The 25,883-nt window shown below is 44.7% G+C and overlaps 1 long non-coding RNA gene across 1 annotated transcript in view; it reads right to left on the minus strand.

Annotated features, from left to right (window-relative positions):
* LOC141275829 (uncharacterized) overlaps positions 1-25,375 on the minus strand; it is a 66,106-nt gene extending 40,731 nt beyond the window's left edge. Inside the window, exon 1 of the long non-coding RNA XR_012324222.1 lies at positions 24,543-25,375. This is a non-coding gene — a long non-coding RNA (uncharacterized lncRNA). The remainder of the gene's footprint in view (positions 1-24,542) is intronic.
* Positions 25,376-25,883: the final 508 nt, after the last annotated feature.

Genomic DNA, 25,883 nt, shown 5'->3' on the forward strand with positions numbered 1-25,883 from the left:
GGATAAATTATCACAAAAACCAAAACCGAAAAACATCACACAGTCATGTACTGGTGCATGTCAGGTGGAGTGATACCATATCAGACAGGACTCTGAGCTCTTTCAGGGGAAAGTGATGGAATCTAATTCTACTGGCTTAAGCCCAAAAGGGGGAATTTATGATCTCCTACAGCTGAAAAGTAAAGGAGAGTAGCTTTAGGCATGGCTGGATCCAGGTGTTCAAACAATGTACACAGGAGTCTGCTTTTCTTCATTTCTCTACTTTGCTTTCCTCTAGACCAGCTTCGTTCTTAGGATCAAGTCCAAGTACTGACAAAAATGGCCTCCAGCAGTCCTGGATCTAGACCTATCTCGCGCCAGCCTATAAACCTAGAGAAAAGAAAACCCTCTTTCTTGATATTTACAACTTTTGTCTATCCTTTGGCTCAAGAGGTAGGACTTAGCACCACCTGAGCCAGATGCTGTTATCAGACAGAAAAAGAGAAAGGATGTTGAGGAGTAGGGGAAGCCATTCATTACAGCCATCAGGAGACAGACCTCAGGATGGAGAAGAATATTGATTAACGTGGGGAAAAACTCATAGGGTCTTGCTAAAAAAAAAAAAAAAAAAAAAAAAAAAAGGGTGTTGCCAGACATTACTGTGAAATGACACCATGCGGGGGCATGAAAACACACTGTTATACTGTTTGCATGCCCAGAATGAAAAGAGTAAGGAATATGCATCTTAATAGACCCTGGCAGGACTGAGTTTTTCCTTTTTTATATATCTTGCAATTTTCATATTTCTATGTTGAATATGGCCTACCCTTGCTATCATTAAGAAATGTACTTTAAAATGAACGTGTGATGGTTATTTTAGTGTGCCAACTTGGCTGGGCCGTGGTGCCCAGATATTTGGTCAAACATGATTCTGGATGTTTCTGTGAAGGTGTTTTTGAATGAGGTTAACATTGAAATCAGTGGACTTTGAGGAAAGCGCACATCACTCTGCATAAAGTGGGCGGGCCTCATCCAGTCAGTTGAAGGCCTGAATAGAACAAAGACTGACCTCCCCTGAGGAAGAAGGAATTCTGCCAGCACGTGGCCTTTGCACTCAAACTGCAACTCCTCCCTGAGTCTCCAGCCTGCTGGCCTAACCCGCAGGTTTGGGATTTGCCAAGCTCCGTAATTCTGCGAGCCAGCTCCTTAGAATAAATTCTCTCTCTCTAAATATATATGTATACACATCCTGTTGGTTCTGCTTCTCTGGAGAACCCTGTACAGCATGGTTCCTGCCTTCTATTATGAACTCCCCTGTTAAAAGTCTTACAGGGGCTTCCCTGGTGGCGCAGTGGTTGAGAGTCCACCTGCCAATGCAGGGGACCCGGGTTCACGCCTCAGTCCAGGAGGATCCCACATGCCGCGGAGTGGCTGGGTCCGTGAGCCATGGCCGCTGGGCCTGTGCGTCCGGAGCCTGTGCTCCACGACGGGAGAGGTCACAGCAGAGAGGCCCGTGTACCGCAAAAAAAAAAAAAAAAAAAAAAAAAAGTCTTACAGCCAGCTGCCCCTTACCAGAAGGCTGGTCTCAGGTAAATCCATTCACCTTCTTGAGCCTGGTTTCCCAGTTTCTCACACAGAGATGACCATTCCAGCCTTGATCGCAGGGTGCGGGGGACAGAGCCAATGATTACTGCTGTGACAGTCCAACCTGAGCTGCCAGTTACCTATTTCTGAAGATGAGGTCCCGCTGTGAATTTCTTTACTTTAGAAGTCAGTGTGAAAAAAAAAAAAAAAAAAAGAACAACAAAATCTCTTGAGCTGGGAGACTTGTCACCGATAAATAGATAAATAGAGCTGTCTGTTTTATCTTCACACTTAAAACACCTGCACTGTCAATATATTTTCCGACCTCATTATCAGCCCAGAGCATACTGATTTGTGTTTAAACCCGGCAAGACTTTGCTCCCGCAAGAAAGGGACCCTCACTTCTTGGGTCACCTCTCTGACTTTGCACTTTCTTTGTGCGCTGAACATCAAATACAGCTTGAAGTGAGAAACTCACTTCAAGCCCCCCCTGTCTGAATCATTGCACAGGTTCTAAAAGCGCTGGAAATGAAACGGTCCTCCCTCTTGATTCCAAATCATGCTCACCGGGGATGCCCAGAAAGGAAGGCCTGCCTTTGTGCCAGATGTGGGTCTCACTGAAGACCCCGGTGAAGTTTCCCAAGGCCCCCAGAGCCGCCCTCGGCCTGCCCAAGTTCTCTTACAGCCTCAGAGATGCTCAAGGTGACCCCCAGGGGCTGTTAGTAACTGGAAAGTAACTGAGGCTCATTCTGTCCAGCCCAGGAATTCTCACACCTGTCAGACCCAACAACCACTTCACAGAACAAAAGATTGTAATGCCTCCTCCACAGCGTTGAAATGAAATTCATAGATAATTTTACCTCTCTGCCCACACAATTGAAGAAAGAAAATGAATAGAATGCCCTATATATAATGTATGAAGGAGAAATAAAAGTAAATTTAGAATAAAAATAAAAGTCAATTAGAATGAAACAATGTTCATGCTTTCAATCATTCAACAAATGTTTATGAGTGCCTGTCCCCAGGCAATCCTGTAGGTGCTGAACGGTGAGCAAAACAGGCAGAAAGAGGGTTTTAAAATGTTGAGGGTGTGAGTTAACAGCTCAGGCCAGACCTCGCTAGAAGTCTTAATGAACTAATTAGATGCCTGCATTTTCTTGTGTTAATTAACTCAATATTTACTGAATGCTGAACAGGGGGCAGGAGACAAGGCAGTTTTATGGGAGATGGGAAATCAGCAGTGAACAAATCCTTCCCCGCAGAGCGCCATTCCAGGCAGGGGGCGTAAGTCTGAACATAAGAGGGATGTAGAGATCAGGAGCCATCTACTTGAGGAAACTGAAGGAGCTGGAGGCATGGTAGACATGAGAATAAAAGCTAGGATATCACACATCCCGAAGGATAGCCTTTGCACTTGGGTGGGAGAGAGAGAGTTGTGGGTCAAGCCCAGTCTCGACCCTTGCCTAAATTTAGGGCGAGAATGCTTCACTGGAGCATGAATAGGCAGAAATACGTCTGTGTCCTAGAAGATGGCCCCAGGCTTCCCACATCTCAGGCTCTTCGGAAACACAGACCAAACACACCCTGCCAGGCATCGTCCCCACTCCCACGTCATCGATTCTGCCCTTGCTTTTCCCTCTCCCTAGAATGTTCTTTCCCCAGACATCCTTCTGGACTCACTCCTTCACTTCATTGAACTTGTGACACCCCTCAGAGAGGCCCTCCCCATCCACTGTACACAAAAGCGCTCTGTTCCCACTCTGTCACAACCCTCCCTCTTACTCTGCTTCATTTTTCACTCATTGCTCCTCGAAGGTATGTTACATGTTCACTAGTTAGCTTGTTTGTTTTGTTTTTTTTGAATTTAATTTTATTTCTTTTTTTTATGCAGCAGGTTCTTATTAGTCATCCATTTTAAACACATCAGTGTATACATGTCAATCCCAATCTCGCAATTCATCACATCACCACCACCACCCCCCACGGCTTTTCCTCCTTGGTGTCCATACATTTGTTCTCTACTTCTGTGTCTCAGTTACTGCCCTGCAAACCGGTTCATCTGTACCATTTTTCTAGGTTCCACATATATGCGTTAATATACGATATTTGTTTTTCTCTTTCTGACTTACTTCATTCTGTGTGACAGACTCCAGATCCATCCACGTTTCTACAAATGTAGCTTGTTTGTTGATCATCTGTCTCTTACTCAATCTACACTCCTTTAGGGCAGGAACTTTGCCTATTTGGTTCATTGCTGTGACTTCAGCACCTAGGACAGTGCTTCACACATAGTAGGGTCTCAGTAAATGTGTGTCAGATGTGATTTATATCCAGTGATGTGCTGGAGCCAGTCACAGCTTGTGAGAGTCAATTATACACATCTCGACCCAAACGCAAGTTCAATGATATCGTGTTGGTATCTTAAAATCTGCCATGAAGGGAATATTTACACCATAGAAATTGGCTAGTGCTACATATATGGGGACTTTTTCTCCCTGGAAAGCTGGTTGTTGAGCATTTGCCAGTATATCATTAAACATAAATGAGGGCTTCCCTGGTGGCGCAGTGGTTGAGAGTCCACCTGTCGATGCAGGAGACACGGGTTCGTGCCCCGGTCCGGGAAGATCCCACATGCCGCGGAGCTGCTGGGCCCGTGAGCCATGGCCGCTGAGCCTGCATGTCCAGAGCCTGTGCTCCGCAACGGGAGAGGCCACAACAGTGAGAGGCCCGCGTACCGCAAATAAAAACAAAAAACAAAAACATAAATGAACATGTGCTATTAGAATATGCCTCTGTGGTTAAGAGAGGTAGTTTCCATACAACTCCAAGGAAAACTAACTCATTCGAGGATTCCAGGGACAGTTTCAACCCCAAGTTACTTTTCTGTCCTAGGCCGAACAGCTGGATGCTATGTTGCAAGGCTCAAATGTCATATATATATATATATATATATATATATATTTTTTTTTTTTTTTTCCTCTGCACACTGTTACTGATATAAATGTGCAAATGTGTTCTTAATGACATTAGGGCCCTCTCATCCAAGGGGTAACATTTTCCTTTTTGCCCTAATAATTTAAAAATGCCAATTGCTATTCATTAAAATAGGAAAGTAGATAAATAGTTGTGATAATTACCGCATTTTTCTTTTCAGAGAAAACAGCAATACTGTATGCAGTCATTTTCGATAAATATAGAAAATAAGCAATTATTGCTAGAGCTATTCATTATGAATCTCTATTCCCAGCCTCACTTCTGTAAACACCGTTCATTGTTTAAAATAATCATTTTGAAAGGGCAGGCCAAACTTGTCATTGCTGACTGATGGGACCCTCCGACGGAGACACACAGGTCAGCCTGGGTAGGTAGGTAGTTGGTTGTCTCAATGCTGATTGTGAAAACAAGTTTGAAAAGATTACGTTTTCCACCATGAAAAAAGCCAAAAAGAGCAAGAAAAATTTAGCATGTCTCTCCGTGTACCAACCAGAGGCAGCTGCAGTTTTGGAGATTTAATTAAGAAATGTGCAGTGGATGAATGTTTGGGGGTTGACTTTGTGTCCATTCAGCCCACAAGTGCTTCTTTCATGTCTAACCTTGATTGAACCACGCTTCTCAGAAAGTCTGGCCCTGATGAAAAATAAATTCCACTGGATTCGAATGGAGCCATTAACATCTCCCTTCTCGGGTCCTGAAACATTTGCTTTAAAACACACACACACTCATCTCAGTTCTATCAGGAGGCAGCCAGCTTTTACCTCGGAGGGAGATACATCTGCCCCACTCTCCCGGCTCCTGCATGCTGCCTGCTTCCCCGGGCAGGGCTGAGCTGCTGGGAAATAGGAGGAAGGACAAGGGGACAGGGGAGGGGAGTCCCATGGCTCTGCTCCTCATCAGCTGGTGGCAGGAGCCCCAACACCACCTTGGGGTACTAAGTCATGACTAACCCCAAACCCCTGCTCCGGCCCGGAACTCACTTTTTTTTTTTTTTTTTTTGCGGTACGCGGGCCTCTGACTGTTGTGGCCTCTCCCGTTGAGGAGCACAGGCTCCAGACGCGCAGGCTCAGCAGCCATGGCTCACGGGCCCAGCCGCTCCGCGGCACGTGGGATCTTCCCAGACCGGGGCACGAACACACGTCCCCTGCATCGGCAGGCGGACTCTCAACCTCTGCGCCACCAGGGAAGCCCCTACAACAAATCGTTTTTGAGCACCAACGATGTACCAGCTGCTCTGTTGCATGCTGGGACCCAGCACTGAGTCAGACATGGGTCTTGTCTGTGTGGGGTTCATAGTCCAGTGTATTCAAATTTGTAATCCTAGTAAGGATGTCGTGCCCCCCGATTATCAACATTCAATCTTCATTTATCAGTTTCCCATGAGATGCTGGGCACTGAGCTAGTACTAGAGATTCTGTGAGAGGTAAGACACATCCCCATCCCTAGGCGCTCACCGTTATCGGGGGTGATAAGCAAGTAAACAACAAGCCAGGCACACGATGCGTATGATAAACCCTACGATACAGGCTTGCGAGCTACAAGATAAGAGCCACCATTTATCACACACTTACTGTGTGCCAGGCCTAGGAGAAGGACTTTGCATACATTTTGTCCTTGTAGCCTCACACCCACCTCGCAAAGTAAGCCCGTCTGTGTGTGCCACCGTTACCATTTTCACCTAACACCTGTCTTGCATTGACTCGATATTTTTAACCTTCTCAATGTAGTAAGTCAACCTTTGTCTCAAGGAATAATATCTCTGAAATCATAAGACTTGTGAGCTAGTTTTCTGTGCATGTCTATATTTTTTCTAATACCTATAAAATAAATGGGTAACAATTTAAAGTTTATAACCATTTAGATACCATCTAAATCATCTTGATTATCAGATACTGGGTATGTGAGTCAGGGCAGGGGAGGATGGGTAGGTGAGTCAGGGTAGGGAATGCTAGTTGCTATAGAAACAACATGGTCTAGGTTTATTCCTTGTTCATGTCACAGTTTTGTGTAGGTTGGGAGGTGGGGATTCTCCACCAAGTCACTCAGGGACCCAGGCTTCTTCCATCTAAAGGTCCCGTCATTCCCTGGAGCCTCAGGGCCTCCCCTGGATCCTTTGCATCCAGCTGGCAGATGCGGGAAGGGAGAGCATCACATCCCATTGGCCAGAATTCCTCCCTATGACCCCACCTAATAGCATGGAACCCTGGGATATGAGGTTTGCCCATGGATCCGGGGGGAAAGGAAAACAGGTTTAGTGAAGATCTAGCATGGTCTCTGCTACAGTACAGTAAGATTCTTACTCGGGAAGCACTAAGGTAAGCATTTCCACTTTACAAATGAGGAAGTGAAACGTTAAGTTCCCTGACCCAGCTCACACAGGTGTCAAGAGGTAAAAGCTTGGACTCAAGCCCAAGCCAAGGCTGTGATAAAGCCACCACCACTGTGCTACACGAGGATTCTCACAGCTCTTCTTCGGCTCAGAGCTCGCTCCTGACCTGCAGGACCGCACATCAGAACTTCCACAGATGTCCTCACCTTGCTGTCCCACAGGTACCTCTAATAAATGTATCCTGAACCCAGGCCATCATTTCTCTCCACGTCCCCAGCCTTGGCACCTTCTCCTTCTGAATTTCCTGTTTCAGTAAATGAGTCTGCTGACCAAGCCAGAAAACTAGAACTTATCCTAGAATTCTCCTCTCTCAGAATGCTTTCAGCTGTAGGTAACAGAAAACCCAACTCACTGGCTTAAACCATTAGGAAATAGTCCGTTTCATATAAAAACAAGCCCCCAAATGCAGCAGCTCTAGGACTGGTTAATGTGGTGGAGCAAACACAGCACCGAGGACCCAAGTTCCTCTGTCTTTCCACTGGGCCACCCTCAGCCTGTTGACTCAGCCTCTTAGCCTGACTCCCCTCATGCTCCCAGGATGGATGGCTTCCCGGGTTCCAGGTCACACGAGCAGACAACAATGTCCAGAGGCACAAAAGGAAAGTTTCCCCTCAGCATTCTCTTCTAAAGAGCAAAGAAACCCTACACAGAGGTGCCCCAGTGGAGATCTCCTTCACGTCCCACTGGTCAGGATTGCGTCGTATGTCCATTCCTAAGCCAGTCATGGGCATAGGGAATGGAATCATAAGGACGGCTGAGATTAACAATGATTCACCTTCTGGGGTCCTGTAGAGACCCAGTCTCTCTGCTCGCACTGGCCACCTGTTACCAGAACCAAAATGGTGCTCTTTGGGCAAGAAAGATGAGGGAGTGGATAAGCAGTATACAATGTCTGCACAGTTCCTTTTTCCTAACCCCAGCGCCCTACCAATCACCGCCGCCTGCCAGTTTCACCTCCTTCATTTCTCTTGGTTCCATGCCTTACTGCTGGTCACCATCTAGGCTATCATAATTCAAAACCTCAGTAGGCTGGCAATCTTCTACTGACAGGGAATAACTTTGTTAACATATACATACATACTTCTCAAATGCTAAAAATTAAAGATTCTTTCTGTTAAATGGTTTGTACTGTCAATTTCTTCCAGCAAATCTTTTCCTTATAGAGATAAAAAGACAAAATTATCCCAGTATTTGCATAAACTTAAAAAAAAAAAACTCCAAAAATGAGACACCAGAATTAATAGGTTGGTACTGGATTTGATGTTCTCGGTTTCTAGAAATAATTGTGACTAAAATTATTACAGAATCCGATTTCTGAAGCTGCATTAACATTTTTTAAAGTGGTTCATGGGAGAGCATTTAGATCATAGATATTGGTAGCTAACTACCATTTAAAACATGATCACAGAAACAGAAATAGGTGTGTACTGTACATATCCAAAACCGAATTGACTATTTCTCAACCAGAAAACTCTTCTACCTACACTCATCTTATGATATGATTAGTGATCGTTTTTTTCTTCCAGTTGCCCAGACCAAAACTCTTGTGTGTTAGTTATACATTGCTGCACAATCAATTATCCCCAAACATGACAATTTAAAACATACATGTATTATCTCTCAGTTGCTGTGGTTGAGGAATCTGGACATGGATTAGCTGGGCCCTCAGCTTTAGGGTTTCTCGCAGGATGTAATCCCAGTATCAGCAGGCACCGCGGTCTCATCCCAAAGCTCAAAAGGGGAAGGACCCACCCTGAGCTCACATAGTTGCTGGCAGGATTTGATTCTTCACGGGTTGTCGGACTAAGGGCTTCAATTCCTTGCTGGCTGTTGGCCAGGGGCTGCCCTCAGATCCTTGCCATGTGGACCTTGCTTCGTTGAAGTGTGCAAGCTGAGAGGGCAACAGAGAGAACATGCCAGCAAGAGGAAATCATGATCTTTTGTAGCCTAATCACAGAAGTGCCATTCCATCAACTTTGCCATATTCTAGTCATTAGAAACAAGCCACTAGGCCCGACCCCGACTCAAGAGGAACAGAATTACACAGAGACATGACTACCGGGAAGCAGGGACCAGAAGGGGCCTGTCTCACCTTGGAACACTCCTCAGTTTTTCTCCTTCTCTCACACCTTATATCCAATCCATCAGGCAACCCAACAGGCTGTCCCTTCAAAACAACACACCCAGAATCCCTCAATTGTTTGCTCAAATGTCACCTGTTGAGTGATATTTGATCATCTGACTTAATATCGCAACCAACCCATTAATACACACATACTCTCATCCTCTTCCTCTATGTTTCTTTATAGATCACCATCAGATATCTTAATGATTTTTAAAATTCTCTCTCTCCCCACCTTAGTACGTGAGTTACCTGAGAGCAGGGATTTTTAGCTGGTTTGTTTGCCGCTATATTCCTCATGCCTAAAGCAGTACAAAAATATGGAAGAGATATGGGAACATATGTATATGCATAACTGATTCATTTTGTTGTAAAGCAGAAACTAACACACCATTGTAAAGCAATTATACTCCAATAAAGATGTTAAAAAAATTGTTGAATGAATGAATATCAGAATACATGGAAATGTGTTATCTTCTTTTAAAAGCTCAGTACCACAAGAAAAACTTATTCAAAGATTTGCAAAGATTCCATCCTCTCTATACACAGACGTGTGGATTCTGTTGGTTTTTCAAAGTGCTCTGGTTTGTTTCACTAGGCTCCCAGATCGAGCCCATCACAGCTCCGACTCCCTACCAAAGCCAGAAGGGACAGAGAGAGGAAAAGGCCTCATTTCAGCCCCGAAATTCTAGGGTGGTCTCTAATTTAACCTTGAAAACCACACTACATGGGCTCCTGGGCTAAAACTACAGGGGACATTCTACCGAGAGAGGCTTCAACTCCGAAGACCTTGCCCATCAACGGGCAGACCATGGTCATGGGTGGACAGCAATGGAAAGCAGCCTAGGACAGAAGGAACTGGCTGTATTTTTCTGCCTAATGATCAATAGCCATGAGGCTCAAGGGACTCTTTGTAAAGTGGAGCTTCTCAAACTTTTCCACATCAGTATCCCTCAGGGCAGCTGAAAATGAATGCTCAACCCTGGGGGCTTCGGGGGCGGGGTTGGGAGGTGTCTAGTCTGAAGCAGACCAGGAAGCCGGAAATGGATCTGCTAATTTTAATTTTCCCTTTAAAAAAAATTCATCTAGATTTCACATTTTCCTCAATAACACAGTTGCATTTAATTCTTTTTTTTTTGCATTTGATTCTTAATACAAAACTAATGCTTTAAATTACTTACAAGTTTCCTAAAAATTTCTGCCGTTTTTTTTTTGGTCAATGCTAAATTACCAAGACTGTAAATTTCAGAAAATTCAGGCTGAACCGAAGGGAATGCCTGCTGCATAGCAGATTCAGGACCCAGGCAATTTCTTTTCCTGGTTTTTGAGAATTCAGATGCCCATAAAGATGTGGGTTGTAGAAGTCAGATGGCAGATGGTGGCAGGGAACTCACAGGAGACAGTGCTGCTGCGGGCGGCGGGGAGTGAAGAAGCCTACTGCACCTCTTTGGGGCTCCTGTCCTGAGACAGTCTACGAGCATCCTCTTGCTGAGAGGGCAGGAAGCTTGGGTCAGACAATGGGCTTTAAGGTCTCTGATCCCAGTCTCTCTTTTTTTTTTTTTTTTTTGCGGTACGCGGGCCTCCCACTGCTGTGGCCTCTCCCTTTGCGGAGCACAGGCTCCGGACGCGCAGGCTCAGCGGCCATGGCTCACGGGCCCAGCCGCTCCGCGGCATGTGGGATCCTCCCGGACTGGGGCACGAACCCGTGTCGCCTGCATCGGCAGGCGGACTCTCAACCACTGCACCACCAGGGAAGCCCCCAGTCTCTTTTTTTGATGGTTGTTTTTACCTCAGAAAAAAACAGGTTTCAAAAGAAGTTTTCCATGAACAAAGACGACTGATTCTTTTGTTCTTGTTTTATCACCGAGGTTGTAACTTTTGTCACCTGTAAATGAACTAATCCTTCAAAGATTCAGTCTTCGTGATCAACTGCAGGTACCCATCTCGCAAATTTCATTGTCATCGTATCAATCTTGTCATGTGTGTAAAAGCAGTAAAATAACATAAAATGTACCCTAATTCAGGCTTTTAAAAAATCTGCTAGGTAAAGTAAACTTAGGAGGTCAGCCTTTACCATCAGGTCAAATACTGAATCCACATTTTTACCCTTTGTCCTCATGTCTACTTAATCCTTTGCAAAGAAGAATAATTCAACCCCGAATTTGATCCCTGAACACCGGGACCGTCTCTTTCTCTGACAAAGGCAGCAAATATCTGTGCAAAAGTCTTCATTAAAGTCACTCCCCATTTCCATGTCATGTGGAAAAAGATGAGCAGCCAAACAGCTTTTGTTTCTGTTCCTTTCAATGTTCATTGGATGCAAGGAGAAAACCGAGAGACACTCTCTGATGTGAGATGCTTGTGGTAAAATGAGGCAGTGCTCGCTGGGGAGTTCAGGGTGAGAAATAGCCTTGATGTAGGCTACCTCTACTGCCCTTTTGCCTGTCACACACTTGACCTTGTCTTTGCAACATATTTGCACCTTTTTCCCCTAATTAATTCTATGCTCCCTCAAATGCTAAAATACCAATCCAGTTGAAAACACTTCACCAGTTACTACCTGACACATTGTACATTTACACCCTTCTACGTGAGATCCTGTGGTGAGGCATCTGAGCCTGGACCCTAGAGCTGACTGCCTGGGTGGGAACCTCACCCAGCTTTACCAATCTCTAGTCGTGTGCCTTGTCTCCCAAGTGCCTCAATTTGCTTATCTGTAAAACAGACTAAAAATCAGGAGGATTTGAATGAGTTAGTGGGTATACATTTTTTTTTTTAAAAGATTGGAGCGTTTTATCTATCTATCTATCTATCTATCTAGTTTTATATATCTATCTATCTATTTATTTTTGGCTGCATTGTGTCTTCGTTGCGGGGCGCGTGCTTCTCATTGCGGTGGCTTCTCTTGTTGCAGAGCAGGGGCTCTAGGCGCACGGGCTTCAGTAGTTGTGGCATGCGGGATCAGTAGTTGTGGCTCGCGGGCTCTAGAGCAGAGGCTCAGTAGTTGTGGCGCACGGGCTTAGTTGCTCCGCACGTGGGATCTTCCCGGACCAGGGCTCGAACACGTGTCCCCTGCATTGGCAGGCGGATTCTTAACCACTGCACCACAAGGGAAGTCCTGGGTATAAAATGTTAATGCCTGGCAAGCAGGGAGTGCTGTGTGTGAGGTGTTCCTTCATTTCATTGTATCTAAGATGCCATCAGTTGTAAGAAGCACCATTGTTTTATGTACAACTAAGAAAGAAAAAAAAAATGCTGCCAATTAAGCTATGATGCAATGCTTTAGCTCAACATTTTTATTTTAGGTTTATCAAAAGTACTTGTTTAGGTATATCACATGTCGCCCTTAGGCCCACCTAAAGAGGAAGGTATAAGTGAAAAAAAAATTGGTTAAGTTATTCTCGAAAACTTCTTCACAGAGACCAAATCTTCTTAGTGATTTTCAGCTCAAGGCTGTCAGGGCGCATATTTTCAACCCGAAGTAGGCTTCCAGGGAATCAGTGGCATCGATGAGGGAGTGTTTCTTTTAAGGGTGCTACTCTCTGGATCTGTCAGGCAATGACAACCATGTTATGACTTGACACATTGATCATAAGACATCCCAATTACACAGCCGCTAAAAGTGTGTGTACAGGGGGGCAGGGGTTGTATCTTAGAATCAATGAAAATATGTTAATAGTATTGCATTCTCATTATAAATAGAACAAAGTGTATAAAAATGGTTGAATCATCAAAGTCCACACCTTCATCTAATTATAAAGAGCTGTTAACCTCCGTCAGAATCTCAACCAGTTGCTTAAATGCATCTTTTGAGCACATGCGATCTGTCATTCCACGAGGGCACAATTTTCAGCTCGGCTGCTGAGTTTTGACCCCAATCAGGTGCATGTAAATCTTTACCAAAGCTTCTTCTGGATTTGCAGGTCACAAGTCATTTTTTAAATTGAGATATAATTGACATGTAACATTATATTAGCATCAGGTTACAATATAATGATTCAATATTTGTGAAATATATTGTATTTCATAATACAGTGTATATACTGTGAAATGGTCACCACAATAGGTCTAGTTAACATAAAATTTTTTTTCTTATGATGAGAACTTTTAAGACTACTCTCATAGCAGCTTTCAAATATACATACATTACATCCCCATGACTTGCTTATTTTATAACTGGAAATTTGTATCTTTTGATCCATTTCACCCATTTCACCCTCCCATCCCCACACCCACCTCCGGCCTCTGAGCTCCGTGTTTTGTTGTGTTTTTTTAGATTCCACGTATAAGTGAGATCATACCGTGTTTGTCTTTCTCTGTTGGACTTATTCACTTGGCATACTGCCCTCCAATCCATCCATGTTACTGCAAAGGGGAAAGATTTCATTCCCTTTTATGGCTGAACAATACTTCATTGTGTACATATACAAGCACTTCTTAATCTGTTCATGCATCACTTAGGCTGCTTCCACGTCTCGGCTGTTATAAATAATGCTGCAGTGAATGTGGAGGTGCCGATATCTTTTTGAATTAGTGCTTTCATTTCCTTCAGATTAATACCCAAAAGTGGAATTGTTAGATCATATGGTAGTTCTACTGTTAAGTTTTTGAGGAACCTCCATACTGTTTTCTGTAGGGGTTGAACCAATTTACATTCCCACCAACAGTGCACAAGAGTCCTCTACACCTTCTCTAGCACATTATCTCTCGTCTTTTTCATAATAGCCACATTCACCTGTAGGTGTGAGGTGATCTCTCATTGTGGTTTTCATTTGCATTTCCCTGATGATTAGTGATGTTGAATACCTTTTCATGTACCTGTTGCCCACTTGTATTCAGATCCTCTGCCCATTTTTTAATAGGATTGTTTGTTTCTTTTCGCTATGGAGTTGTTCAGGTTCTTTATATATTTAGGAGATTAACCCTGCATTGGATATATAATTTGCCAATATCGTCGTCATTTTTCATTTGGATGTTTGATTATGTATCTGAACGGAAAGGAAGCAAGCACAGTGTTGATTCTCTTCAGATGGTCTCTTCTCTTTATCCCCTCTAGGTTTGCCCACAATTCCAGGGAACACCCCTGGTTCTGAAATCTAGTGCCCACACAGTCACCTGGAAAGCTTGGTAAAAATGTACATACAAAGACCACACTCGGGAACTGGACTAAAGCAGACTCTGAAAGTGAGATCCAAGAATTTATATTTAAAAAACTGGCTCCTCCCCATGATTCTGACATAACCTAAGTTTGAGGGTCACAGCTCTAGAAAAAAAGACGGTAGGAAAAGATGGGCAAAAGATGGGACAAAGGACATGGGGGGGAGGGGAGCATAAGGAAAGTTGTTTCTACAGAACACAGTTTCCAAAAGTTGCTCTTTTTTTTTAAAATTGGAGCGTAGTTGCTTTACAACGTTGTGTTAGTTTCTGCTGTACAGCAAAGTGAATCAGTTATACATACACATATATCCCCTCTTTTTAAGATTTCCTTCCCATTTAGGTCACCACAGAGCATTACGTAGAGCTCCCTGCGCTATACAGTATGTTCCCCTCAGTTGTCTATTTTATACATAGTATCAACAGTGTATATATGTCATTCCCAGTCTCCCGATTCATCCCACCCCCTCTTCCCACCCATAAGTCTGTTCTCTACATCTGTGTCTCTATTTCTGCTTTGCAAATAAGTTCATCTGTACCATTTTTCTAGATTCCACATATAAGCGATATTATACGATACTTGTTTTTCTCTTTCTGACTTACTTCACTCTGTATGACAGTCTCTAGGTCTATCCACATCTCTGCAAATGGCACTATTTTGTTCCTTTTTATGGCTGAGTAATATTCCATTGTATATATGTACCACATCTTCTGTTGATGGACATTTAGGTTGCTTCCATGTCCTGGCTATTGTAAATAGTGCTGCAATGAACACTGAGATGTATCAAAAGGGGCTCTTTTTAACAGCTTTTTTTAAAAAATTGGGGTATAGTTACTTTACAATGTTGTGTTAGTTTCTGCTGTACAATGAAGTGAATCAGCTCCCTCATGGACCTCCCTCCCACCCACCCCCATCCCACCCATCTAGGTCTCCGCAGAGCACCGAGCTGAGCTCCCTGTGCCATACAGCAGGTTCCCACTAGCTATCTTTTTTAAACATGGCAGTGCACATACATCAATCCCAATCTCCCAATTCACCTCACCCTCCACTCCCCACCACACTGTGTCCACATGTCTGTTCTCTGCATCTGCGTCTCTATTCCTGCCCTGCAAATAGGTTCATCTGCACCATTTTTCTAGATTCCACATATATGCGTTAATATACAATACTTAAAGTAGTATGTTGACTTTATAGTGTTGTTAAAATGAGATGAAAGCTGTGGAGAAGTCATGGAAAGGGTTGAGGTTAAGATGCTTTCTGTCTCCATCAAAAGCCCAATCCCAGCTGTGTTAAACAATTGGGAAATATGTTGGCCCACCCAGGAGGAGGGCAAGAGTTTGGGCCAGCACCTCGCTGAGATCCTGAGGGACCTTGTCCCTTTCCATCCCTCCACTCTGCCACACATAGCGTCCCTCTGAAGGCTGGGACCCTCGAGAGCGGAGGGTGACTGCCAGGGAAATTGGGATAATGTGCTCACCAAGCAGGCCCTGGAAAATGGCAACCAATTGGTTCGCCTGTTCAGAAATTACTGCAGGGGGGTCTTTAGAGAAAATAAAATATATAGAGTCCACCGTAGAATAGTTTAAAGTGTATTTTTAACTACTCAAAATCCCAGCAGCCCTAAAAGTAATGGTTTCCGTTTATTAATAATGGCCTTTTAATTTTAATTCTTATAAATTCACATAATGTTTACATAGTTATAATCACAGCATATATATACACACACACACACACACACAGAGTTGTGTGCATAATTTTTTTCTCTTAATGTTATTCTCTAAACCTTTCTTCATGTTTTATAGTTACCATATAATTTTAAGTAACAGCGGGGCATTTTTTTATCGATACACCAGAACATACTTAACCAAATTCTACAGCTTCTTCGAGTTGCTCACTGTTACAGGTAAGGCCGTGATGAAAATCTTTTGCATACGGCATTTTTACACACCTACTGCTTAAGGGATTTTCCTTTTCATTCCTGTCCTGTGGAAGAGAGAACTTTCCCTGGAGTCTCTCACAACCTGCTCCTCTCCTCACTAGGTGACATCATTAAGGTACAGAGTGTGAGATGGGAAAATTATCCTGGATTATCTGAATGGGTCCAGGGTCAAAAGGATCCTTAAAAGAGGGAGGAAAGAGACTTCCCTGGCGGTCCCATGGTTGAGACTCCACGCTTCCGTTGCAGGAAGCAGTGGAGTCTGCAGGGCATGAGTTCAATCCCTGGTTGGGGAACTAAGATCCCGCAAGCCGCGCAGCCAAAACAAAAAAGAGGGAGGAAAGAGGATGGGAGTTAGAAGCAAGAGGTTGGAGGGATGTGAGAACGGGGTCATGAGTCAAGGAATGTGGGTGGCCTCCGGAAGCCAGGGAAACAAATTCTCCACAGAAGTTTCCAGAGAGAATGCTGCCAACACCTTGATCATAGACTTCTGGCCGCTAGAACTGTAAGAGAATAAACCTGCACTGTTTTAAGCCACAAAGTTTGTAGTCATTTGTTACAGCAGCAGCAGAAAACAGATACATCCGCTGCTCCGGCTGGGGTGGGAAAGGCATAAAAACTAGTAATAAGAGTGACGATAAAAATAACCGCTAAGAGCCGCCGAGGGCTTACACTGTCCTGCACGTCAACCTAGGTTAAAGCGCCACAACACCGTGACATGGGTGTCAGCATCTCCACGTGGCAGACGTGAACCTGAGGCGCACAAAGGTTAAGGAACTGTGCAACGTGGCACAGCCTGTGAGTGGTAGTCAGGATTTGGACTTAGTCCAGAATCTAGAAAAGATGCTGCACAAGACTTGCCCAAGGTGCACAGTTAGTGGCAGAGGCAGGAACAACCTCAGCGTCCCAACGGATTCCAGAGGACCAGAGGACTCTTTCCTCAAGGGCTGGAAAAAAAAAAAGGGACTTCCCTGTGGCCTAGTGGTTAAGACTCCGCGTTTCCAGGGCAGGGGGCGTGGGTTTGATCCCTGGTCGAGGAATTAGGATGGGAGGGGGGATGGTGAGGGGCCAGGCCTGGAAGGGGACCGAGGTAGATTCTTCAGGATTCTGCTTCAGGACTGGCTGGGGGGTCACTGCTCCCTGACCAGATAGAGCCTCCCGGTTGACGCTCTCCTCTCCGTAGCTGCTCTTTGGTGTTTCTGACATCTCAAAGACAGCTCCACCCTCTCGAGCTTCAGCACCTTTGTCTGCAGGGAAATCTGAGGATCTGCTGCAAACTCCACCAGCCCAGTGCTCCTGGGGTCTCTGCGGGCTCTGCACTCTAGAGCTCATCTAACTGAAAGGACAAAACACCCCACAGCCCTGTCTTGCTAAGCTGAGCATCTTGGGAGCCACCATTGGCCACTGCAAGCAAGTGTGCGTTCTGAGCGCCACCTAGTGGTGCCCAGGGTCCCCAGCGTTTCTTCTGAAACCTGGCCAGAGGAAGGGGCTCCAACGATCTCCCTACCTCTGAGGTCGCTCTAGGGAGGCTTGGAGGACTTAGAGGATCTCCAGCCCTCTCGGATTCCAGGACACTTGAGAGAAGCCCGAGGCCAGCTGCTTCCCTGAAACTCTGTGAGCTTACATTGGGACTGTCGCATCCTGGGCTCTGCCTGAGGGTCCAGGATGCTGGTTCTGGGTTGATACACAGGATAATGCTTTTTGTCATTTATCAGCTCTGTGACCTGAATGAGGGTAGGGAAGGTGTGTGGGGGAATCAGCATCTCATTTCAATGTGAGAGGAACTAATAGAGGAAAGTGAATTTTAAAAAGCCATTGAGAATTCACATTATTTAACAACTTCTTAGATAAAATGGGCCAATTCTTTGAAAAACACAAATGACTACAATTCATTCAATATGAACTAGATAATGTGAATATGCCTACAACTGTTAAGGAAATTGAATTTGTAATTTAAAAGCTCCCCCCTAAAGAAGTCTCTAGACCCAGATGCTTTCACTGGAAGGTTCTATCAAATGCTTAAAGAAAAAATAACACTATATATATTCTTGATCAAAAAAAAAATACAAGGACTTCCCTGGTGGCGCAGTGGTTAAGAATCTGCCTGCCAGTGCAGGGGACACGGGTTCAATCCCCAGTCCAGGAAGATCCCACATGCCGCGGAGCAACTAAGCCCATGTGCCACAACTACTGAGCCTGTGCTCTAGAACCCACAAGCCACAACTACTGAGCCCGTGTGCCACAACTACTGAAGCCTGCACGCTTAGAGCCTGTGATCTATAACAAGAGAAGCCATCGCAATGAGAAGCCCGTGCACCGCAATGAAGAGTAGCCCCTGCTCGCCACAACTAGAGAAAGCCCGTGCGCAGCAACAAATACCCAACGCAGCCAAAAATAAATAAATAAATAAATTTTAAAAAATACAAGAGGAGGGAACACTTTCCAATTCACTTTATGAAGCTAGTATTATCCTGGTATTACCCTGATATCAAAACCAGACAAAGGGAGTACAAAATAAGAAAACTACAGATCAATACTCCTCGTGAATTTAGATTCAAAAACCCTTAATAAAATATTAGCAAGAGGAACTCAGCAATATATACAAAGAATTGTACACTGCAACCAAGTGTGGTTTATCCCAAGGATGCAAGTCTGATTCAATATTTGAAAATCAATTAGTGGAATCTATTAACAGGCTAAAGGAGAAAAATCACATGATCATATAAGTTGATGCAGAAAAAGCATTTGACAAAATTCAATGCCCATTAATGATAAAAAGAAACTCAGAAAAATGAGAATAGAGGAATATTTTCTTAATAAAGAATATCTACCAAAAAACCCACAAAACTCTACTTAATGGTGAAAGACTGAATGCTTTCCACTTAAAACTGGGAACAAGACAAAGACATCTACTCTTACCACCCTTATAATAGTTCTGTAAGTTCTAGCCAGTGAAGTAAGGCAAGAAAAGGAAATAAAAGGCATGCAGACCAGAAAGGAAGATGTGTTTGCAGATGACATGATTATCCAGGTAGAAAATCGCCAAGGAATCTACAAAAATATCCTCAAACTAATAAGTGGGCTTAGCAAAGACACAGATTACAAGATAAATATATAAAAATCAGTTGTATTTCTATATACTAGTAAGGAACACATGGACATCAAAATTTTGAAAACAATACCTTTTACAGTTGTTCACAAAAAGATGGAATACTTAGGTGTAAATCTAACAAAACATGTATAGGGCTCCTCTGCTGAAAACCACAAAATATTTAGGAAAGAAATCAAAGAAGATCTAAATACATGAAGAGACATACTATGTTCATGGATTGGCAAGCTCCATACAGTAAAGGTGTCAATTCTCCCCAGTTTGATATACAGGTTTAACCCAATTCCTGTCAAACTCCTAGCAAGATTTTTGTAGGTATAGACAAGATTATTCTAAACTTTATATGAGAAAGCAAAGGAACTAGAATACCTAAATCAATTTTGAAAGAGAAGAACAGAGTGCAGGAATCAGTCTACTTAGATTTAAGACTTAAAAAGCAAAAGTAATCAAGAGTGTGTAGTGTTGGTGGAGGAATAGACACATAGATCAATGGAATAGGATAGAGAGCGCCAAAATACATCCATACAAAGATGCTCAACTGATTTTTGGCAGGTGCAAAAGTAATTCAATAGAGGAAAGATAGCCTTTTCAATACATAGTGGTAGTGGAATTGGGCTTCCATAGACAAACAAACAAACCTAAAACACAACCAAAAGAAAAAATACCCCTCAACCTAAACTATACACTTAATACAAAAATAACTCTAAATGGATCATGGATTTAAATGCAAAACATAAAACTGTAAAACTTTCAGGAAAAGACAGGAGAAAATCTTCGGGATTGGGTTTAGGCTAATTTAATTTCATTTTTAAAAATACAAAATACGGGACTTCCCTGGTGGCACAGTGGTTAAGAATCTGCCTGCCAATGCAGGGGACACAGGTTAGATCCCTGGTCCAGGAGCAACTTAGTTGCCATGGAGATAGTAAGCCCGTGCGCCACAACTACTACGCTTACATTCTAAAGCCTGCAAGCCACAACTACTGAAGCCCGCACACCTAGAGCCCGTGCTCCACAGCAAGAGAAGCCACCGCAATGAGAAGCCAATGCACCGCAACGAAGAGTAGCCCCCGCTCGCCGCAACTAGAGAAAGCCCACGCGCAGCAACGAAGACCCAACGCAGCCAAAAATAAATAAATAAATTTATTTAAAAAAATATAAAACACACCCACACAATAACCTATTTCAAATAAAGTAGAAAGCATTTTATTTTCTTCACCTTCCCATTTGCTGCTCATCCCTACAGTGATGATGAAATCACATGAGAAACTTTTTTAAACTTCCAAAGCCCAAGTTCCATTCCCAGAGGTTTGATTCACTCAATCCAGGGGAGGGCCTGAGCATCTGTATTTTGGAAAGCTCCCCAGGTGATGCTACGTGCAGCCAGGTTGAGGACCACTTTGCGAAATGAAGAGCTCTCCCCTTGCTTCTCCAAGGATGGGCCAACCAACCAGCAGTATCAGCCTCATCTGAGAGCTTGATAGAAATGCACATTCTCAGGCCCCACCCCATACCTGCTGGATCAGAGACAGCCATCTGTGTTTTAAGAAGCCCTCCCTCCATGCGATTCTGATGTCCACTCAAGTTTGAGGGCCTCTGCCTCGGTAGACAGATTCTGATAATAGGAGCCACTGATTCACAGACAAGTAGATACATCTGGTTAAAAAGCATCGAAAGCATCGTTCAACCTCCCTGATGATCAAAAGAAAGACAACATAAAAACAGCAGTCAAGGGAGTTCTCTGGTGGCTTAGTGGTCAGGATTCTGGGCTTTCACTGCCGTGACCTGGGTTCAATCCCTGGTCAGGGAGCTGAAATCTCACAAGCCACGTGGCACAGCCAAAACAAAAAGTCAAATGAGCAAATTTACAAGTAAATCAAACAGAAGTGAATAATTCATGCTTCCCCTTTCACACAGCTAGGGTAACCAATAACCAACCATCCCAGTTTGCCCAGGACTGAGGGGGTTCCCAGAATTGGGGACTTTGTGTGATAAAGCCAGGACAATTTGATAACCCTACACAAGACTCATGGGATCAGTATAATTATTGCTTACTTTCTGCTTTCCCCATTAGACAGTAATCCACAGGGACAGGACCCTGTATGTCTTATAGCCTGGTCCATATCTTTGTATATCATAAATGCTCAATCAATATTTGGAGATGGAAGACAGAAAGGTAGGAACAGAGGGAAAGAGGGAAGGAAGGGGAGAGAGAAGGAAGATAGACAATTGCTGGGCAGTCACCTCCTCAGCATTTCTCCACCACCAGACACATACCACGGTCACAGTTCGGACTGCATCGCATTATAGCTACTTATTTATAGGGCTGTCTCCCTTGATAAGCCCTGAGCTCCTCTTGTGTGTGGACTGTATCCTATCCACCGTCATATAATCAAAGGCGTCAGAGCCTAGGGGTTAGGGGAATGGGTGCTGAGCTCAGTCTGCCTGGGTTCATATCCTAACTCTATGGATTATCAGCTGGGACCTTGGACGAGCTATTTCACCTTTCTCTACCTCAACATCCTCATCTGAAAAACGGATATAAAAAGAAGAACACAGGACCTACCTTCGTGGAGTTGTGAGGATTTTACATGCGTTACTGCATGCAAACCATTTAGAATGGTGCCCGGAATATCCAGAGCGCTCAGTACCATTAGGCAGAATTATTATTAAAGGAAGGGAACCCACAAACCCCGGTTAAGGGATTGAAGTGACCTCACGGTGATCAGGAAGCTGCAGGGGGCTGTATTTTCTAGTTGGTGGACAGACACCAGTCTCTCTGAATGCCTCCGAAAGGTCAAGAGGGAACTTTCCAGGGTTGGGAAGATGATGCAGGAAGGCTCCAGGCTGACACGGGGCTTCCCTTGCCCAATGTCCCCCTTCATGTGTCCGCTACTCATTTCCCCATGAAGCACAGATACCCCAGTGCCTCAGGGTCCTCAGAGCTCCTGGCCTACAATTGCACTTTCACGTGCACTGTCGCTTGAAGGGGCAAGGGGCTCTCACTGAAAAGTCAGGTCTGTGTGAGGGGATCCTTCAGTTCATCACTGAATCCCCGGAAGTTGGTTTCTAGCACAGAGCAGGCACTCTGGAGCTACTCGTTAAGTAACTGATTTTAATGAGCATAAATACTTTTTAAAAAAACTAAGCAGATAACATTTATCAAGTACCTCCATACAGTGGCCAAATGGCTGCCGCACAAATATAAAACCTCAAGCCTCAGAGTATCACGCTTTACATTTTACCAAGCATTCTTACATCCATTTTTCATTTGACACCCCTCTCCCCAACAATTCTATGAAGTAGGCAATGCTGGTATTATCCTTGATTGACACACTTTTAAAAATCCCAGTTGTCTATCGGTGCCCAGATCCACCTCACCTCTGGTCCTGCCCTTGACTGTGCATCTCCTAGCCAGATCCTTCCTATTGGGTCATGAACCAGGAAGCAGAATGGCCATGAACCATGTTACTCCATCAGTATTTACCTAATGGAGTTGAACACTCACGTCCACATGGAAACGTGCATGCTGATGTTTATAGCGGTTTTGCTAGTAACTGCCAAAACTTGGAAGCAACCGAGATGCCCTTCAGCAGGTGAAGGGATAAATAAATTGTGGTACAGCCAGACAATGGAATATTATTCAGCACTAAAAAGAAACAAGCTATCAAACCATGAAAAGACATGGAGGAACCTTAAATGCATATTATTAAGTGAAGGAAGCCCGTGTGAAAAGGCTACGTCCTGTAGGATTCCAGTTGTATGACATTCTGGAGAAGGCAAAACTATGGAGACGTACAGAGATCAGTGGTTGTCCGTGGTTGGGGGGAGGGAGGGATAAGCAGGTCACAAGGCATCTTTTGGGCAGGGAAACTATTCTGAAAAATAAAAGAGCTCTACCTGTGAATTCCCCCAGGACTCCACCCCTCCCCATGGTCCCCATGACTTGAGAGATCGAAGGGGAAAAGAGCCCCCTGGGTTAAACAGGCAGGAGCCTGAACTGTCTTCTTTGTCACCATCCTTTATTAGGGACGTAACATGAGGGCCCCTTTGTCCCAGCACCTTGAAGGCATTTACCCTCTTTGCTCCAAGGCACTGAATAAGCTTGTTCATTGTGCTGGCGCTGGCGCTAACCATGCGGTTAGGCATAATGAGATCATCCATCCAGAGAGAGTGCTTGTGAAACCAATAAAGGCTGAATTAGCCCCAGCCCTCCCCTCCCCCTGTCCCCCCAGAATAAATCGTCCCTCCCGTGTATGCCCCCCACCTTGGGACATGCCACCAACTGCACTTCATCAAGCGTATTCATCTGTTTCCCTTCCCTAGACCCTGACAGGGACCCTGTTCATCCGTCATTCGTCTGGCCAGCCCCCCCAGGAGAGGGCAGGTCCCATGCTAAACATGGCAGACAGAGATTAGACGCCGCCACAGCCGCTGGGCAGCGTACAGTTCAGGAGCCTCCTGTCTCATTCATTTCCACACCCTTGGCATTGAGCACAGTGCCTGGCAAAGACAAGACATGCTTGTTGAAGGAAGGGGTGAAAAAATCCCTAAATGACCCCACATCAGTTTACAGAAAGTGCCCAATTAAAATCTGTTTTGGCGCTTTGGCCACCTATGCCCGGGGCCCCTCACCCGGGAGAGCAGTGATGAAGACAGGAAGGGTCCTAGTGACGTAGGGACAGATGGTGTCCTTTATCATCACAGATCAACAGCCAGTCCAGCCTGCTCAGCGCTCTGATGGCGCAGTGCTGCCCTTTGTCCAAGAGAAATGCAAAGCAGACAACGTTCTTCCAGGAGTGCAAATGTGCTGACACTGTTCTTTCTTGTCATTTTATCTTTTTCTCTTTCCCTTTTCACAAAAATGGGACCATAGAGTACGTACCATTTTGTAAATTTGGGTTTCCCACACCCCAGGCCACGTAACAGCACATAACGAGTATTTTTCCATATTACCAAATTTACAAGTCATGCAGCGATTTTAATGGTTGCATAGCATTCCACTGTATGAATGTATTAGCCCTTATTTAAACTGTTTCTCTAGTTTGGGATGTTTAGGCTGTTTCCAGATTTTTGCTGGGATGAATATCCTTATTCCTAAATCCTGAGAAGAAATTCCTAGAAGAGGAATTGTTGAGTCAAAGAGCATGTACATGTCAACTTTTGACATTTATGACCAAGCTGCCTACATCTGTCGAGTTCCTGCAGGGAATGGGTAAGCAGGGGGGCCCTGTGAGGTGAGTGGGCAGTTTTATACAGGTCCACGGCGCTTACCTGAATCCCCTGGGACCAGATGTATTTCAGAATTCAGAATTTTCCAGGTTCTAGAGAAGTACCATAGTGTACATTCTATCTCCAGCAGATTCCAGGACAGACCCACAATCCAAGTCATCATTAAGGTTTCCTCCGTGGCCTGTATGAGAACAGAATCTAAAAAAAAGAGTGGATATATGTATAGCTGAGTCACTTTGCTGTGCACCGAAACTAACACAACATTGTAAATCAACTATACTCCAATAAAAATTTTAAAAAAATTTTCCTCAGTAAAACACATGAACGTTCACAATAAGTGAGATAAATCAAGATCACACAGAGCCTTGTGGCAGCTCAGGGCAGGTTTTGCCAGTAGGTAAGTTTTGGAGCTAGAAGCATGTTTAAGAAAGGAAAAGCAACTTTCAGAGGTCAGAATTTTTGCAGTGTAGATTTATGGAGAAGAGAACGTGGTATATATATCATTCTGCTGCTTTGTGAGGGATATTGGCTTAGCGGGACAGGAGGACGGAGCGCAGAGTGAGGACGAAGTCGTCAGCTTGAGAGGAAAATCCATCTGTGTTTGGATCCTGCCTTCACCAGCTGCAAGCTGGGCGTCCCTGGACCAGTAGCTTGCCCTTTCTGGGCCTCATCTCTGAAGAGTACACATACCCCAGAGCTGTGGAGAGGATTACAGAGGACGGAGCATACAAAACACTTAGTATCCCTAACTAGCGCTGCATAGATGACAGCAGTTATTAAACTTGCCCTAGTAAATGGCAGCACTGGGAAATACAAGAGAAATGAAAGCCTTTGCTTGTCCTGTGATGTCAGGTGGGACCAGATAAACACTGAGACGCTTCTAATCTGTCAGCCCCCAAAGCTGACCTTCAGGGTTCTGCTCTAACTCACCCAAGTGGAAGGCCCAGAAATTTAGGTAAGAGGAAGGGGCCACCAGGAGATGCGGTGGAATTTCGCCCAGGGGCCCCGCTTGGCTTGTGCCCACCGTGGTGGTGCTGGGGCCCTCTGTCTCGCTGGCACGCCGGCTGGAGGGGCAGAGCCCAGGCCAGCCCCCCTGGACCTCCTCAGAGACCTACTTCGCTGTCCCAGGGTGCAGTTGTTGCAAATGAAGCCCTGGATAGTTCGAAGGCTGCCGTTCCAGAGGCAAGTTACCCCAGTGCTTGGGCAGGACCCCAGCAGGTCCCACACAGAGTCAAGCTGTGGCCTTAAGGACACGGGCGGTCCAGCTGGAAGAGGTGCGAGAGCGGGCGCAGGTTGGCTTTCCGTGAGCGCTGGGGTCCTCTGGGAGACCGCAGGCGGGTGCCAGGGTGGGAGGGGTGGATGAGGGCAGCCGGAGTGGCTGGG

This window comes from Tursiops truncatus, chromosome 11 (assembly GCF_011762595.2).
Source record: "Tursiops truncatus isolate mTurTru1 chromosome 11, mTurTru1.mat.Y, whole genome shotgun sequence".
In the NCBI taxonomy this organism is placed as follows: domain Eukaryota; kingdom Metazoa; phylum Chordata; class Mammalia; order Artiodactyla; family Delphinidae; genus Tursiops; species Tursiops truncatus.